Source organism: Bombyx mandarina, chromosome 05, assembly GCF_030267445.1.
Source record: "Bombyx mandarina strain Sakado chromosome 05, ASM3026744v2".
Classification (NCBI taxonomy): Eukaryota; Metazoa; Arthropoda; class Insecta; order Lepidoptera; family Bombycidae; genus Bombyx; species Bombyx mandarina.
Window position 1 is genome coordinate 10,585,883 of NC_143212.1, and position 19,660 is coordinate 10,605,542.

Here is a 19,660-nt window from a genome sequence, read left to right on the forward strand (position 1 = left end):
TTTGTTTTTCCTTTGATGTGTCCCCCGTCGGACGGATTTCTTTTGTTTGTTTTAAGATTATTTTATACAAAAGTTTAGGTATTTTATTTATCGATTGAGGCATACGAAGTGTGCCGGGTCAGCTAGTTAGGTGATAATTTTTTTTTAATAACACGAACGTACTTGAAATCAAAAAGACCAGTTTTTGACCAACCAAACCTTGTGTCACATTTCGCAATAATTTTCATTTACAGATAGGCGCGCCTGCATAGTTTACAGCGAGTTGTATAATTAATGTATTGAGTAAACGATACGACGCGATTAATGCAAATTCACTTCCCTGTTACATTGTTACATAAATATTGTTCCCTATAAGGTTTAGCAGTGGTAACAAAGCTTTCCACGCTTGACGCATTCCGGCGTTGTAAACAATTTGCCCGAGGCTTCTGCTCTACGATTTCGATCAAGATTGCAAATGGAATTTAAATTAAACCCACCACGCATGCTTTTAAGACGTTAAACATCCATTAATTGACTTCAACCGTATTAAATGTACATTAGTCTTCGAATGAAAAATAATGTTAACCTATAGTTAACGTCGCGCAGGTTGATACAATATCACTATTTGAATTTCAACGACAGTTAGGTAATAAGTACAATTAGATATATGTATGCCGGGCAGCTGCTTACTACGCACGTAATGAATAAAACCAGCGCCATCTAATTTACTACTGTAGAACTTAAAGTGTCCATGAAGTTCATAGTAGGTACACAGCTCACGGCCCGGCTTATACTGAGCAGTTAACGAAGTCCAAACAGAATTAACCCATTGAGTTTCTCGCCGGATCTTTTCAGTGGGTCGCGATTCCGATCCGGTGGTAGTTTCTGAGAATAACTTTTCTGGCTAGGGCTAGTTTTAGCACATCCTTTCGAGGTTGATACCTTTGAACTCACTTACCAGTCACAGAATAGTTGGAATATGCAACTATACTCCGGACACTGAAAGATTGCGCTCCTGGCATGATGTAACTTTGAAGTTGCGTTGAAATATCGATGGCAAAAAAATGTCTAATAATCCTAGCAAAGAATACTGATCATTAAAAATAAATCATTAACAGGTCTTCATCAAGCTAGTGCATAAAAAAAAAACAAAATACATATTATCACTGTTTACATAATGACTCATCCAGATTTGTGTTTTATATCTGAATATGTTGTGAATTAACATAATCAATAAACGGTATTAGCAAAATTAAATGTTTCTGATAGTAATATTACACCTGTAAAAACATTCGATATCGGGTTCAGTGAACTTTGTTAAATGCTCGTTCATTCTTCATTTGTTCAGAGCCGTGAGTCTGGGATTACAACGAGCTTACATTATCTCTTCATACATAATACATTGTGGGAATACAGTGCTTATCACGTTATATAGTGAATCTTTAGCGATTTGAGGACGTTCACTTACATAATGACACAGCTTCCAATCTAACATGATGTCTATTATACCGCCTGTTTGAAGCAATCGGGTAGATTGAACACGATATTTTGCCTGTGACTGAATTCCAGTTATGTTTTTATGCATTTAAATACGATTACCAATTTATAGACGTGATTTTGTATTAGAAGCTTAAATAAAACACGATCAAGTTTTTTAATATTTAGTTGAGTAGAGTATTTATTACTTTATTGCGTACCGAAAGCAATAAATTACCTACATTATAATAATAATATGATAGACAGTCTTATCGCTCAAAGCGATTTCTTGCAGACATCCACTGAGTAAGAAAAGAAATATTATGAAATAAAATAGTAGGTTCGTACAAAATGTAAAGGGGAATTTTTTTATTGCTTAGTTAGGTGGACGAGGTCACAGCCCATCTGGTATTAAGTGGTTAAGAGCCCATAGACATCTACAACGTAAATGCCGCCACCCACCTAGAGACATCGCGCGCGAGATCCGGCCATTTTCTCCAGTGGAAAAAAAAGCACCTCGAGACATGAGTTCTAAGGTCTCATGTTTATAGTATTATTGTTATTACTATAAATGTTTGCATATTACTTTTACGGTTGAATCTAGTGTTTATTATTTCCCACAATTCGATTATTTTATAGGTTTCGTGGTCAGGATTCAGTCGTGACGATTTCAGATTTCAGTTGAAAATAATAAAGGCGAGATTAAATCGTTAAAATAGTTTTAATGTTGTCTAAGACTTCTAAAAACCGAAGAACATATTAGACTGTTATGTGACGAATACAAAAAAAATAGCCATATCAACCGATGATCATCATCATCATCATCTTAGGCCTTACAGCCCAGGGTGGGCCTTAGCCTGGTCCAGTATGTCTCTCCAGACTGCTCTGTTCAGGGCTTTCTCCTTCCAGTTCTTGACGCCGATATTTTTGAGGTCGCGCTCCACGCTATCCAACCATCGGAGTTTGGCTCTGCCACGACTTCTGCGGCCCTCTGGTTTGCCATAGAGCAATTGTCTCGGCATTCTGGTACTCTCCATTCGAACCACATGTCCCGCCCATCGTAGGCGATGATAACCGATGATGTTCCTTCATAATTCCTTTAAAATACTGCAAGAAATTAACTTCTGCGTTTTTCCCTCTTTTGCTAACATATTTTCTACGCCTAAATATCTTTGCCGGTTTCACAACCTACAACACAATGAACCTTGTGAAGATTTCATGGTTTCTTAAAACTACATCTCTTGAACATCAAAGAAACCTAAACAAAAAGTGTACATGATACGCTACTGAATAAAAAAAAAAAGTGTGTGTGTCCGCTCCGACGCACGACTGGAGTTTACTGGATATAAAAAATTAAACGAAACAATACGAGAAATAGTTCTATATTACGACAACACGATACACTACAGATTATTAACAAATTAACGAGACACAAAACAAACGACTAACAAATATATGAAAATACAAAATGAGAGAAACGCGCGATCAGTACGAGGCTTTGTGGCGGACTGCCGGCGCAGCAGCCCGGCGCGCATTTCGTGTGACATGCGCATAACGCATTTCGTGTGACATGCTAGTACGATTTTGGTCCCCATAATTTTCATACCCCGGGCCTATATATGTAAATCGATTCTAAAGGAGTAAACTCCAATATTTATCAGTACTCTTTGTGGTGTAAAAACATTGAATTATAATAACAATACCGTAGGAAAATACTTACTTAACGCGTGTTGGCCACTGATCAAATTTTAAGCGAGAACGAAAGAAGACAACAGTAACCTAAACGAGAATCACTTTTACGCTACTGATATTAGCGCTAGTAAGTCAAATATAATATGGAAAACAAAAGACTATGCTATAATCACTTCTTCTTCTTCTTAGTCGAATACTTCATTGCTGAAGGTCGTGTCCTTGAAAGCCCTTCGTGGCTCTTTGTACCCTCAGCTTCCATTTGCTTCGGTTTTCGGCTTCTCTCAGGGCGTTCCTAACAGAGAGTCCAGTGAGCGCAGTTATCTGATCCGACCAACGGTTCGGTGGCCGGCCGGTGGGTCTTTTCCCTTCTACCTTGCCCACCACAACCAATCTTTCAAGGTTGTCTGGTGGCTATAACCACAATACACCGTTATCAAATTTAAAAAATGTCGTAACGTCATGTTTCAATTGATCACTTAAAAATCTAGTTACGGTCCTAATAAAGCTGCAATTAAACCCGACGTACTCAAAGTCTTCAAACGAAACTTTTCTGGCATCGACACACAACGTGTTACGTAAGCTATTCAAACAAAGAAATCTCAGGGGCATTAAATTTAAACCACTATTGAGTAACAAAAGAAACTAGTAATTATGACGTATTAGATTTTTTGCTTGGACATATATCTCTATCGATGGTATTCCCTCTAAATCTCAGTTGAAATCGTCTAACGCATAAGACGTAGTAGTACTCGTATCGATCGACTATACCGATGTTCTAATTCCGCAGACCGCTACCAATTTTATTTTATTTTATTTTAATATGTACTGAAATTCCATGATAAAGGAATTATCGCTATGTAGTAATTCCGCAAAATTAATCAATTACCACATTAACTGTTAGTAGTGCGTGTCTATAAGTTCCGATGGCTAGACACCGCCATCCAGTCTATTTCCGACGTGATGCAACGTTCTGCCATGAAGAATGGGACAGTCGTTATAATAGACCTCACTTTTCAAAGTGAATAGCATCTTTAAGTTCTGATCTATGGGTTATGATAACCATTTAATACCAAACATGCAGGAGCTAATTCACCCATCAAAGCTTTTCAATCAAACTGTTATTCGGAAATTTTGGAATAAATATATTGCAGGGTTAGTTATTACCTAGTTTTTTTTTAAACTTCTATAGGTTAATCGGTAAAATCCAAAATTTTGCCTACAATGCGAATTGTGTGTACATATATACGGATTCTGTTTTTGACTACTTGCGTATGGGAACCCTAATATAACATTTTATTGGCAGAACGATGAAGACCAGTTAAATATATAGTGAACGAGAAGCTTTATTTTATCAGACCGGGAATATGAAACCAGAAAATTGTACTTGTATTTGGGATTCAAGCTTTATCAGTCGTTGTATAGTATATTGGGGCTTACTGAAAATAAAAATACAATACAGTCGAGACTTCAACATCGTGTCTATCAGCGATATTCACGTTGCGATGTCTATACGCCCCAATGCTGAGTCGTTCTCTTATCGAGGAAATAATCGTAAGATCCCGTAGAATAATAGTACTTATTAGTTGTATTTACTATTTTTTATACTATCATTATGTTGTATTTACTATTTTTATAGTAATTATCAGTTGTTTTTATATGCTAATTTTTGAATTGTTTCAATAGTTAAACTTAAACAAAATCGCAAATGCAGCTATAAAACTCTTAGCGCTTAAGAAACGACGTGTTTCCGGGTTCCGGCTTTATTGACTCGTCGGCTGTTCGTTGGCTGCGGTATTGTGAATCCGAGCTCTCAATAGAATTGCCCGGTCAAAGAAAAAAATCTCTGTTCCGCCGTGTGAAAGCCTTAGCCGGTTTAGCTTCTATACACAGCAGACGTGTACACGAAACAGCTTGGCGGGAGCTATTGAAAAATATACGCTTAAAAAGTTGAAGGCGAAGATCTTTTGATGGTTCCCGCCTTTTATTTTAGCTTCAGTAATTCGTATATCGTATAGATTCGCACGTGAGCGAGTTGTTTTTTAGTATGGGGTAGTGACCGAGCCTTGCCTAAATGCGTCATCGCTAATCTTAGCCATCCACAAGTCGGAGTGACGTGCCTTGACCTCTCTTGAGTCACGCGTCTAATCCGATCACAATTAGCCGCGTAATCATTATGAGTTGACCGAGTTAATTACGCGTATGATCATAACGATTTTACATATGTAAGTAGGAAATTAGTAGGTACTACGCGTTCGAGGTTTCATAGGTAAATAATTTTTTCGTCGGTTCGTTCCGAGAATTGTCATTGCTTTAATAATAATACTAGCCCGCATAACAACCCCCGACTTTTACAATGTAAAAACGGGTAGCGAAATCTAACGTACGAAATCTGAGTGAGGTTTTAGTGAAGCCTTCTTAATGTTTTGCGTCAAGAGGAAATCGCCGGACTTCCGCTTACGCGCTGAGCCGGCTAAAGGCTCTGTCGCTTTACAACCCGCGTATGAACCTTGGAGTACTCACCCAAAAAGACGTCCGGATGTTTGAAAAGGAGTGGCACATCTACATTGTTGCCTATGTTCTTCAGTTACTCTCAACTCTTATAACTAGGAAAAACGATTTCAAATGTTAAAAAAAAATTTGAATCTACATATAAAATCTCTATATTATATTTAACAGCTCAAGGGGGTCGTGAGTTCGAATCCCGCTCAGGGAAGATATTTGTATGATAAATATAAAATGTATTTTCCAGGGTTATCGATTGTATAATACAGTATAATAACAACGTTATTTAGTTCCACGAAATAGAATAGGTTCAATATTCACGAGAAAACAATACAAAAACAATGATAGGAAGTTCCACGAAAGTTAAAAATCAGTCATAAAATAGCAGATGTTAAATTTGCAATTTGTTTTGTCATTTGTTCCTCCTAAATAATATAAATAAATAAATAAAGCTCGGCTGTCGCTTATAGAGGTATAAATAGGTAGCAGTCTCACTTACGGAGGTCCATGAGGAAAAAACGACTCTCTCTTACAGAGGTTTCTGTTTCTCGCTAATAGAGGTTTTGGGAGCTAAAATGACGGGTCCTTGCTATTACTCTCACTTATAGAGTTTTCTTACTTATCCAGTTCTCACTTACCCAGGTTTGACTGTATATGTAAGTATGTGTATAATAATAAAAAATCTTACATTTATTTCCGTTATCTTGTGTTACAGGTACCCACCTGTAACACAAGTTCTTTACGAGCTTAGCACGGGACCAGTTAATGTGGCGTGATTTAAGTAAATATTTATTATTATTTATTTATTTTATGTTTTTCCTAAGTTTAGTTAGAGCCATTAGTTGAGAATATCTGTACGTGAGTTACCATTTAGCGTCAGTTTTTGTCTATTTATATACTCATAGAGTCATACCTCTTAAAGAAAACCTAAGGACAAACGGTATAAATTGTACTCAGTATTGTCTACATACGACCATCGCACATAAACCATTTATGCTAATTGAAGTGAAAACGCGCGTATGTTACTTCGTTTAGAATCACTTGACATTTATTGTTGTAAATAATTTAACATGCGACATGTGCTGAGAAATCGTGTTTGTAAATTCTACTGTGTCGAATTTTGTCGTATGTAGTTCTTGGTCTTTTCCCCTCGATTTTAGGTAGAGGTTTCCCTCGGCTAGGGGTAGATGGAATCCCGTTCTATTGTCAGGATGGGTACCGGCGACGGCGAACCTTCGGCGCGCACTGTGCGGTACCGTAGGTTTCGTGGAGTCGGAGTGGTGGAGCTCGATGGGGTTTAGTTGGTAGTCGGTTTTGTGGGGCGGGTCCTGCGCGGTTGACGCCGCGCAGCGCCTCGCGCGCTTTTCTCAAGAAGAGGACTTTGGTCTTCCTCTTCTCCCTCTTCTTCTCTGGAGGCGCCGGAACCCGACATAACCTGGTATGTTACCTCTCTCGACTGGGATTTAAACGGATTCCCCAGCGTTAAAAAAAAGTGGGGTAGAGGTTCCAAACGACGATCGGACCAAATAGCGGAGGAACTGAAATTACCTGTCAGCGACGCACTACACCAAGCTACAGAACGGGATCGATGAAGACAGCTAGTTGACGGAATCGGACAGAGTCACGATCTTCAGCAAAGAACCGATTGAAGAGAGAGAGAGAGAGTTGTTGGTCTTTAACTACTCAAATACTCACGACTATGTGAAATTATTTCCTCCTCTTCCCCTAAAAGGGAAAATATATAAGACCTTAATAAGGCCTGCCGTCTTGTATGGATCAGCTTGTTGGACAACTAAAGTGGCGGATGAAAGGTCATTGCATGCAGCAGAGATGCGTATGTTGCGATGGATGTGTAGAGTAACGAGAATGGATAGAATACAAATGGAATACGTATGGACGTGTGATGAGACGAAATGAAAATGAGGTTGGTAAGAGAATGTTAAGTATGAATGTGGAAGGATATAGAGGTAGAGGTAGACCTAAGAAGAAATGGATGGATTGCGTGAAAGACGATATGGGTAAGAGGTGAGTGAGCGAAGAAATGGTATATGATAGAAGAGTATGGAAGGAGAAAACATGTTGCGCCGACCCCAGGTGACTGGGAGAAGGGCAGGATAATGATGATGATATGTGAAATTATTTAAGGTATACCTATAACGTCTTTTAAACAAAAACATGCCTTCACTAAACAGTACTGAACGCTTTTATACTCTTGTCTCTTGTACACAATGTCCTTCAATATATAGGTCAGAAGATAACGTGGTTTATCAACATTTATCGCTTGATCCGACCGTCCCATTTATTTGAAATGGAGAATGCTGTTTAATATATTTAAAAATGATAAAACCATTCAACCAAATCTATTGTATAATATTTTGGCTTATCGTTGTTTCAATAACTGAGAAAGCAAAAAACTATGAAAACAGATAAGCAATGTTTGGTTTGTTTAATGAGAGATTAGGCTTAAAGTTAAACTTTAAAAAACATTACAGCTTAGTGTCTAATGTTTTTGTGTTGTTTTTTTGACACAGATGTCATTCGTGCTGTATGTATGGTAATTAAGATAGACGATCTTAACTAACAATATAGATCAATGTTACTTAAAACACTCCCAAAATAATGAAACTTGTAAAAGTATTTTCCACGTATCCAGCGAATCCGTCACAGACATCATCCATTCATTAAGTATTCCGAGCACTGAGTTCGGATAGCGACCTCAATTCTGATCAGGCAGACGTGATCCACCTCCCGAAATAAGGAATTTCACTCGATCACGAGGATTAAACTGCAAAACCCACAAACAAGCGATCAATATGCATTAAACATCGTCTATGTAAAACAAAAGCGGAATCGGGCGAAAGCTTCTTTCGTATTCTAGAATGTTTACGTTTTCGTAAATCTATTTATTTTTGATAAAGACAAATGTTTTATAAATAAAATAGACTGACACGCCGACCGACAAGATTGATTTTTAGTGGCTATTGGCGACATAAACATTTGTTGTCAAAGCAAAAGGGAGAACGAATCTATATCTTGAGAAGTGTCAGTTAATGTAGTGGAATTTCCACCTGTGAGCAAGACTGCATATAAATAAAACAAAATAGACAATTTTAACTTAAGGTTCTTGAGGGCGAATTCGGGGTAATTCGCACTTAACATGAAATTATTTGAAATGAAAATATATTTCTGAATAATTGCAAAAAAGATGAGAAATACGAAAGAAAAACAATACAATAGATTCTCATTGACTTCAGGCTAGTCTTGCTAAATTGCTAAACATAATAAATGCTACTACCTAAAATAATAACAAAGATATGTAATAGGAATAATAAATACATCATGAAGAATATTATAACGGCTGTGTATTTTGTTATCTTGGTAACATGCCAAATTAGAGGTATAAATTGTAAGGTCGAACATCTTAACCGTATTCTCCTTGAAATAACTTGAGGAAAAATGGAAAGAAAACATAAATTAGTACAGCTCCTTTCCATTTCCATTTACAACCAGTTTTGTAACAAAGTAACGTATATTTTCCTTAATGAACCGTCCATTTTGTATTATATTTTAATACAGAAAATAGAAGGGTTGATTAAATTTATTTCAGGTTGAAATAATATCCTACCAATTAAAAAAAAATCAGAAAAAGGACTTACCGGTGGTAGGACCTCTTGTGAGTCCGCGCGGGTAGATACCACCCTGCTTATTTCTGCCGTGAAGCAAATACGTTTCGCGTTGAAGGATGGGGCAGCCGTTCTAACTATACTTGAGACCTTAGAACTTATATCTCAAGGTGGGTGGCATATTTACGTTGTAGATGTATATGGGCTCCAGTAACCACTTAACACCAGGTGGGCTGTGAGCTCGTCCACCCATCTAAGCAATAAAAAAACTTCTATTTTATCTAGACATTGCAAAAGAACTACTTTTTTAACACACTTTCATTAGCTTAGTATGTATTAGGTATGTAACGGAATCTATGATTTGATGAACCCGATTTTCACTATCTTCAAAGTATCGGATTAATTTGAAGCTTGGTGCACTTAATCGCATCAAGGATGATAATGACAGTACAATGAATTAATAAAATTATCCGATTATTCTGATCAGGATCTTCAGGTATAGCACTGAAAACACGTTATTATCTTGCGCCACGTACTAAAGCGTTTACGCGCCTACTGCCTTCCTTGGATACGATAGCCGTTTTCCAAGTTCCATCTCTGGAACCTAACCCTAACTCTCCATTGAAAGAAACCCTATCACTAGTCGCAGATCCTATCATCGGAGAGAAGAACTTGAGAAAAACTTTGATTCCTCAAATTGACACGGAGAGTTCCGTATATTTAATGGTGACGCATTGGATGATATGATTAGATTACGAAATAAATCATAGAACGACCTAATAACCTCCTTTCACATATGATGCACTAAAAAACCGAATTTTCCTTACTATGAAATTATCATCGTTAAAAACAAAAAAAAAAAACAAAACAAAAAAACGCTTTTGTTGCTAGTTGCCCTAAAAGTATAAATTAGTTATCAATAAGTTAAAAAAAATAGTGAAGAAAGTTTTATTATAAAAAAAGCGTTTTTTTTAAATACCTATTATTTAAAATATCAAGTTTCAAGTCTCGTTGTTTACAGCTGTTGTCATACAAGAAAATGTTGAGCGTCTGTAACAATATAGCAGCTAGCAAGTAACATTTACTGTCGCCATATGTGTATTTATTCCGCTCCGGTGAATTTAAGAGGTGGATAAAATAGTTTCGCTAACACTGACTCCAGTTCATTTCTTTGTTAATCGCAGATTGAATCTGAAATTGCTGCCTGTGCTGATTCCTTTTTATATTCTTGACAAGAATTTTCGTTATTTCGATCACATATTCTTATGATTATTTACATTTATCTTATTTTATTTTTCATAATACCGAGACTATGATGAAAATTTTACATTAATTTATTGCATTGGATAGCAAACGAGCATACGATCCACACGGGTGGTAAGCGTTTGCGATAACCCTAATCATCAGCAATGCATAGCCAATGCGTCTATGTGCACTAAAAATGTACATAAGAAGGGAGTCCATTCCAGGACCCGACATTGTTTTTCCATAACGCAATTCATCATTAGTGACATAAAATAAAGTTCAGTAACGAAGTATGTTTCAATAAACAATTAAAATAATTAAATATTTCACTTTAGGGACAACTAATTGAAATTATTGTATGTGGTTGTAGTATGGTATGTAGTTAAACATCGGTAAAATTATTAATACATTCGTTGAAAAACTTACATATATATTTAATTGTTTTTAATCTCTTTGAACTCATTTGTTTTTAATAATTCACCCGCTATTGATAAACATTTATTGACATCGTCAGTAAAGCTCGACAACAACTTTTAATACTGCGAAACCATCCATCATCTTATCTGTGTAAATTAACACCGGGTATTTAAGCTGGAGTTTACTGACAGCAATATAACATTCTACGAAATACATCACACTTACTTACTTACCTACCGTTAGCAGGATCGACCGCCCATAGTCTCTTCTAGGAAGAACGCATTGAATGTTATCTCGGCGTAGTAAGATAGTATGACATTTTACGGTCAAAATTTGTATTCTTATCGTGAACAAAATAGATTCAGTTTTTATTTTAAGTATATTAAGCGTGCGTGATAATAATCGCGCCTGTACACATTCTGCACTAGTAAAATTATATGAATTTCCTATTTTTTCCCTTGAATATCTGCATGTTACGATGAATTTTATATCTAGTTTTTTAGACTTTTGAATACTATTTTGCTATACATATTTTGGCTAATAAAAGCCCTGTTTAATGGTATTTTAGTATTTAATCTTTATTTATGAATTTATCATAACAGTCACGGAGAAATAAAATATTTAAAAAAAAAATTCATGAGACTCTTGAGCCATTTTGAAATTGTAATGTGACATATCGCTCATAATCTTACATGCAGGTAAACTCTGATCTGCTTACTAGAACGTATACACTAACTATTTAAATATAAATTAATTTTGCTAGAATCACCAAAAAATTAAATATTCTTAAATTAAATATTTTGTAGTCAATATCATAATTCACCAAATTCTATCAAACGCATTTTAATAAAACTCTTGTATTAAAAATCCTTTTTTTTTAAATGAATTATTTAGTTTTAGCACCATAAAATTTAAATAATTTTATAAACGCGACGCTCGGAGTTTTAAGCAAATAAGGAGAAAAAAAATACAGAGTCATATCTAAATATAGAAGGTCGATACTGGTTTCTTTGCGCAATAAGATACTAATGCCTTTTCGACAAATACATTTGCTAAGTTACGTCATCGATTTCCCTTTACGACATCTTACCGTATCGTGGCTCAGGGAATCTGCTATACCTGAATGAGAGTAAAGACCACAGCAACCGTAAATCGTCAAAGTCAGTCATCAATTGTCGTGATAGCATCTAATTAACATGTGTTAGGCCATCAGTTCATTCACCCGTTTAAAAAATAATAGAGGACGCACTTTTTGCGACATCTACAACAATTAATATGTACTCAGACCTTCCTAGAAGGTGAGACAGGCGTAAAATAAATAGTATGAAATTTTCTGCATACAAGGGCAATAGAAAAAAAAAAAGATGTGTGATGTCGTGGGACACCGGATAGGAACGAAGTTCCGTATTATAAAAATATTAATTTTAAGTTCTATTTGAGGTATAAAGAAAATAAAACTGGAGGTTTCGCAACAACCCACGGTCATTCGGTAACGTGCGAACTTATTGTGGTACACTTCATTCACGGCTGTTTGCATAAGAGTTAGTGTATTGCGCAAACGAATAATCTGAGATCGTGGTCAATGAATGATAAAAAAAATTTATTTTTTGTACGTTATTACAAAATTAAGTCGTACACTGTGTGCATTACTAATTTGTGCGCTATTACAAAGTTAAGCCGTACACTGCGTGCATTACTAATAAAAATCTTACGTTACGGACGTTTTTTCCCGGTTAGGGTACCCCTCCGCATCGTCCCATAAGGAACTTCGTTCCAAACATTTTCAGAAGACTGCAGTATATGATGATACCATCTGAATCTGTTATACGATGAGCTGGCGTCAACGTCTAGGTGAGCTTCGGAATACCCGCCAACCACGACGGTTGTAGCGTCGACGACCGCTGCATCGGCATCCCATGATTGTAGAGTGACGTAGAGACAGACACAACGCGAGTGAATTAGTTATCAGAGCCCACAGATATGTATATACAACGTAATTACCGCCACCCACCTTGAGAAATAAGTAAGGCCTCCGTTTTTACAGTACAGTGGCTGCCCCAGTCTTCAAACCAAAACGTATTACTGCTTCATGGCAGAAATAGGCAGGGTGATAGTACCTACCTCTGCGGGCTCACAACACGCCCTACTACCAGTAATTACGCAAATTATAATTATTCGGGTTTGATTTTTATAACACAATGTTATTCCTTCATCGTGGAAATCGATCGTGAAGATTTGTCAAGTACGAATTTCATTAGAAAAATTGGTAACTGCTTGCGGGATTCAAATAAGGTTGCATCGCTTGATACGAATTCACCGGGCATCTTATCCTTTAGGCCGCTTCAGATTAAGAGAAATAATTTTAACTATATGTAATGACAATACTGCTTTAAATAGTGGAGGCTTATAAAGGCTTAAGAGCCGAAATATGAGCTGATTTTAACTTACATCGACATAAATTAAATTAAATTAAATTAGCCTTTATTGCTGTTAGAGCTTAACTTATTTAACTAAACATAAAATGATAACAATAGAGGTAAGAAAACTATAAAATTAACTTATACTAAAACATATCTCGGCATCGACATAAATAATATTCTTCAAATATTGATTGTTTCGAAATGGATGCACTGCTGACAGCATTCTTTCTCGCCGGTTCATCATTTTGCTGTTGGTACATTTAAAATATTGTGCCTCAAATCTACCGATTGATTACTCAGCACTGCATCGAGTTGTTTGACTGATTGAGAATATTTGAATAATCTTCTCGAATACAAACGTTTTTACAACAATACATCTAAGCGTTATGTAATAACATAAAAACGAAGATTTAAATGATTGCTACACATAACGCCATTTGCCCAATAAAAGGACGAGTTGAAATTGATTACGTCAATTTATACATAATTTTAAGCACTTTTAATACGTATTTCACACTTGGTCCATAGTATTTTATGTTACAATCGGTCATAAGTTTATAAATAGGTCTGTTTCGACTACGAAAACTATTCCCGAACATTCTATTTTAAGAGCCGCAACACCTCGCCGCCCGTAAATTTGAATGCATCTGTAAAACTCCACCTGTATAGAAATGAGGTGTTATCAAAACAGAACGTTATGAAATTGTGATAATATTTTTTTATTTTTTTTATTGCTTATGTGGGTGGACGAGCTCACAGCCCACCTGGTGTTAAGTGGTTACTGGAGCCCATAGACATCCACAACGTAAATGCGCCACCCACCTTGAGATACAAGTTCTAAGGTTTCAAGTATAGTTACAACGGCTGCCCCACCCTTCAAACCGAATCGCATTACTGCTTCACGGCAGAAATAGGCAGAGTAGTGGTACCTACCCGCGCGGACTCACAAGAGGTCCTACCACCAGTAAGTAATAAATATCATGTCAAATGAACATGCAAAAAAACCTTTGAAATTAATTCCGGTTAACTCAAGACTGAGCTTATCTATTTGTAAAATTGTAAGTTGCACTCATAATACGTAGTTCTCTAAACTAATTACGAACGTATAAAGCGATGGTAATTCTAGGTCAATCGATATAGTTTTTTTCTTTTTTATATTGCGAAATCTGTTTTCGTGTCTCATTAGTATGTAATTAACAAATATGGGCCCTGCGGTACAAGTGTGCCTTTTAAATCCAAGGTGGACCGGTCCGAGATAGGAAACCTATTTGATGAAAAGTAAAGAAGTGTATTGACAAGTTCGCCTTCATTAAATACGTGACGGCTTTAACTGAACTTGTTTCTCTAGATTATTTTTGTTGCGAAAAATCATTCGTCCCTGTACCGAAGCTTCAACCGGATGAGCTCACGTTCACCTGGTATTAAGTAGTTCCTGAAGCCCATCGACATCTACAACGTAAATGCTGCCACCTACCTTGAGATATAAGTTCTATGGTCTCAGTATAGTTACAACGGCTGGCCCACCCTTCAAACTGCAACGCATTAATGCTTCACGGCAGAAATAGACAGGGTGGTGGTACCTAACCGTTCGGACTCACAAGAGGTCCTATAACCAGTAATTACGCAAATTATAAGTTTGCGGGTTTGATTTTTACTACACGCTTTTATTCCTTCACCGTGGAAGTCAATCTTGAACATTTGTTAAGTACGTATTTCATTAGAAAAATTGGTACTTGCCAGCGGAATTCGAACACCGGTGCATCGTTAGATAGGTACGAATGCACCGGACGCTTTATCCTTTAGGCCACGATGACGACAGGGCCACTTCAGAATTGATTCTCGTCATATCTAAATACTCCGATAACATTTAATAATGTTTTTTGATATAATATAAGGCATAGAACCACTTGTTTCACCCTACATACATTCGATAGCTGTAATTGTGTAAGCATATAGTCTGAGTTTATTCTCTGTGTTTTTTTATGTATTATATAACACGTTAGTGCTCCGTAAATAAATACTAGATAGACCGAACTCGTCCGTGTATCTATGTGGGAATGTTTTTTTTTACCGGGTATGTTTTTTTCTTCTTCTAGAAAACTCAACTTTGGTCACGTGTTTCCTTTTTCAATGGCAAGCGTTACGTAAATATTATTCTACTAAGTCTCACCGTACTGTCGTGTTCCAATACTAAACAAAAACAAGGTTTTGAATTTACAAATAAAAATAGTCACGCACGACTAATGTCTAAATTTGCCCTCGAGAGGACTTTGACTTACTGCAATAGGGCATCGAGCATTTAACATTGTTATCATTCACGCCTATTGAATTTTAAAGTAACGCTTAGCCACGAAATAATTTGACACACACGGCACAGAAAAGTTTACTTAGTAGAAGGCGATTGTTTAAAATTAGGTTTAGGTACGCGACATTTAGCACTCGTTCTATTCAATGAAAACGATGACGTAAACAAATCACTTGCAATTCAAAAGACGTACAAAACTAAACACTTGCATCAACTTATGAATCATCAGTTATCGATAAATAATAAATAAAAAGAGGAAATCAAAAGTGTCCGGTGACCAGAATCGCGAAACTTGTGCAAGTCAATTTCGTGATAAGTAAATCGGTATCGAGTTTGCATAGAAATGTTATTCTTACGTAACTTTCTTGTGAAGTTGGATGGGAAAGTTGCACGGAGCTATGTGGTTTTCTTGTGTTATGTCGATACTCGACGGTGGTCGGCTTCGCGCGCGGACTATTGTTTAACAATCTTTACGGTCGTTACGTCTCTGGTTTACCGAATGAATGTTTCTTGCATTGTGTTTTTTTTTTAATAGCAATATTTCCTGTATTATTTGGTACATTAAAAACGAACAGCAAATACCTACCAATAAACTAGATTTTATTGTGATAACGATTTTGAAGTTGGTAGTAGGATTGACGTTGAATTTCATATTTAATGTTGGGTTTGGTCAAGAGAGATTGTGTATGAGCATATCGTCCGAGAATGTTTCCACTCCATGGCAGTGACGTCATAAACTACAATTTACACTCCTTTTTACTTCACTGCCCCAATAGAATTGACACGTTTAACTAAATTCAGGATGGATGACTCGTGAGAAGTATGAGAAGCATAAAGCCCTATCCATAATTTCTGAAAATCACTTTCATTTAAATTCCTATTCCTTCTGTTTTTTTCCTACCTATTCTGATAGCCTTGGGAGGCTATTTCAGCTTCGCCTTCACGTGTAGGTGAGCAAATCGGGAGTGTTGCTAACACTGGCCCTAGCAACAGCAGTGCTTATCAGAATTTACCACCAGATCGGCAACGCGACCCACTGAGAAGATCCGGCGAGAAACTCAGTGGGTTTTCGTTCTGTGCTGGTCTGAGTACGCCATTCATTGTGATGAATTTTTGTACAGCAATTGTTGGAACTGCAAAGGTTTTATTCATGGTAACATTAAGTACAATAGAGGGTGCGCGCCACTGGTAATAATCATAGGAGTTTCACTATTTATTTGTAAAATCTTAACAAATTGTCATACAAACTTATCTATATTACCAAAAAAGTTAAAATCACGGGTATCCGACTTCATGACTATAAAGTCCGAATTATAACTTACATTTCTTGTAATTCCAGGACATCTCTGCAATCAGTACGAATATGAGTGAGTCCTCTGTGCTGAATTTAAAGACGAAAACAACAAATCACATGCTAGCGAAGTGATCATGTAATACATATAATATGATCATGATTAGTAAATATGATTTGCGTTTTCAAAAAAAAAAAAAAGTTCGTTAATGACTCATATCTTATACCTTTAAACGAGCAATTCTTGTATATATGTTAACGGAAATGTATGTAATCCGTCATTGTATACAATTCCTAGGAAATGTATGTAATTCCTAAAATCGCACGGAAATGTGTGAAATAAATTATATTATACTTACACATTACACATTTCCTAAATAGCAATCGGAAATGTAAAACATTTAAGATATTGGTGGGTACGTGGGGACAGCGGGACGAGTCTTGCACTACGGTCAGTTGCCAACTCCCACTGGAACCGGCCAGGGATTTAAGAAGTGCCTTTGCAAGAAATACTGTGCTACATCAAGATGTCTGTGTTTTAAAAATTAAGTATTATGTACTTCCAAATGCCATTCGAGCTTACCCTGCAAAAATAAATAGCTATATGGACTGACAAAGTATTATAATATAAAGATTTACTTTTATACTTTGACATTTATAATTATTTAATTATCAGAATGATTACTTGCCAAATGAAAATTTGATTTTATAAGAATAAATATAAGATGATTTTGTGATACGTTAAAAGTTAATAGATAGTTGATTTTAGAAGTTTTAATTAGTAAGATAATATGAATATATTATTATTATTTTACGGTATGACTGTTACCCGGTTGTCTCAATAAGTGTTATATTAAAAAAATATTATTAACAACGTGTTTTATTACAGAAAGCATTTACTTTATACATTTCCTAATACGATATTGGAATTATATACAATTCCGAGGAAATTTATACATTTCCTAGGATATCTATGCATTAAATAGTTTTTCAAACAATATTTTATACATTTCCTAAATAGTATCGGAATTGTACACATTTCCTAGGATTTGTATACAATTCCTTGATTTCATACATTTCCGGTAACATATACATATATATATAATCTGAATCTCGAAAACGGCTCCAACGATTTTCATAAAATTTAGTATACAGGGGATTTCGGGGGCGGTAAATCGATCTAGCTACGATTTATTTTCAGAAAATTTTATTTTATTCTTGTTTTCAACAATGAACTTTATCGATAATCAACTTTATGACTCTTCCCGACATCTATTGGCGAATAATAATACTATTTTTCTTAATTGAGAGCAACTAACTGCTTTAAAGACACATTATTTCATTTTATCAATATATAATTCGTATTTAAATATAATTTCTAAAAAACAGAATTTATCAAAAAAGAAAATGCCGAACAAAGCTCGGTCATCCTCTAGTAATAAATTTAAATGCATTATTATTTGGTTAAACGAGCTCGTAAAACACAAATGTCTCGTCAGTTCCTTTATTTCCTGCATAATTTGTATGCGGAAACAAGCTTTGTTACCATTACTGATTACCGTGTGACAACGCAGGTAGAATCGGTACATTTCTTTATTTCTCTGGTAACAAATGTGACTTCCTGTTTGACGTCATTAGTAGACATTGCGTTCCTTTCCTCCTTGGAATACTAAGTAAATTTTTGAATGGAAACTCTGCGTAAAGTAAACTGACTGGAATCTCTACATAAGATAAACCCACTGTTTCCCGGTAGAAAATCCAAATGTTCAGGTAACCCTCGTTATAACACGGTAGATACGTTCTTACAAAGACCCATGTTGTGCGAAATCGTGTTATATAAGACTAGAAGCCAGTACAAAAAGGAGAGTGATGTTTCTGAATGAAACATCTCAATTAGGCCTGTATGTATTTTTTTACCTATTATACATAAAAAATAAGCAGTAAAATTTCAGTTATTCCCATATATTGTGTGTTCATAGTCTATAATGTAATTTTATAATAATTTTAAACAAAAATCTCGTTATCGTGTTGTAAAATACCGTGTTATAGGAGGATTACTTTTAGTTTAAAATATGTGATAACAAGTTATATGTACATAGTTGCTGCATTCGAATAATTTATAATACCACAATAATTTAATTTCTTTTTATATAGTATTTTTTTTTAAATTGAATTTGTAACAATTTTTTTTTGATAGTGTATAATTAATAAGATTTTAAATAATACTAGAGGTCCCGCAGTAGTCGAAATTCGACTATAATTAATTGGAATTGTAAGTTTGTACACTATTATGATTGTATTTTATACTTCTATAATCACAAATTTCGCCAAGACTACACTATAAAAAATATTAACAAAGACAAACAATATTTAATCTATTCTCAATTTGACAACAGACGTCAAGAACAAAAGTTTGACAATAAATAGTATACATGCGTGTGTGCGTCAAATACATGATATGTAGTGTGTGTAATGTTTTCTTTATTGATTTAATGTATCTTTTATGCTTTATTTTTTAAAAATATTAGCATTGTGCACTTCTTCTCTATATTCTCTATAAGTGTGGAAAATTTCATATTCCTCCGTCCGCGCAATTTTCGTAAAAAGGGATACAACGTTCTTGCTTCACGTATTAATATATAGATAGATTATAATAATTATTGAAATGTTATAAGTTGAACTGTCTTAAGGAATAAGATTTCTTCTTGAG

At 35.6% G+C, this 19,660-nt stretch overlaps 1 protein-coding gene across 4 annotated transcripts in view; it reads left to right on the top strand.

Annotated features, from left to right (window-relative positions):
- The window catches only part of LOC114251602 (uncharacterized), a 61,842-nt gene that overhangs the window by 25,834 nt on the left and 16,348 nt on the right, over positions 1-19,660 (top strand). Inside the window, exon 2 of one of the 4 annotated variants that reach the window (XM_089727701.1) lies at positions 6,365-6,430. The exons of the other annotated variants lie outside the window; for them this stretch is intronic. The gene's annotated coding sequence lies outside the window, so the exon portion shown is untranslated. The remainder of the gene's footprint in view (positions 1-6,364; positions 6,431-19,660) is intronic. 4 annotated transcript variants of the gene reach the window in all.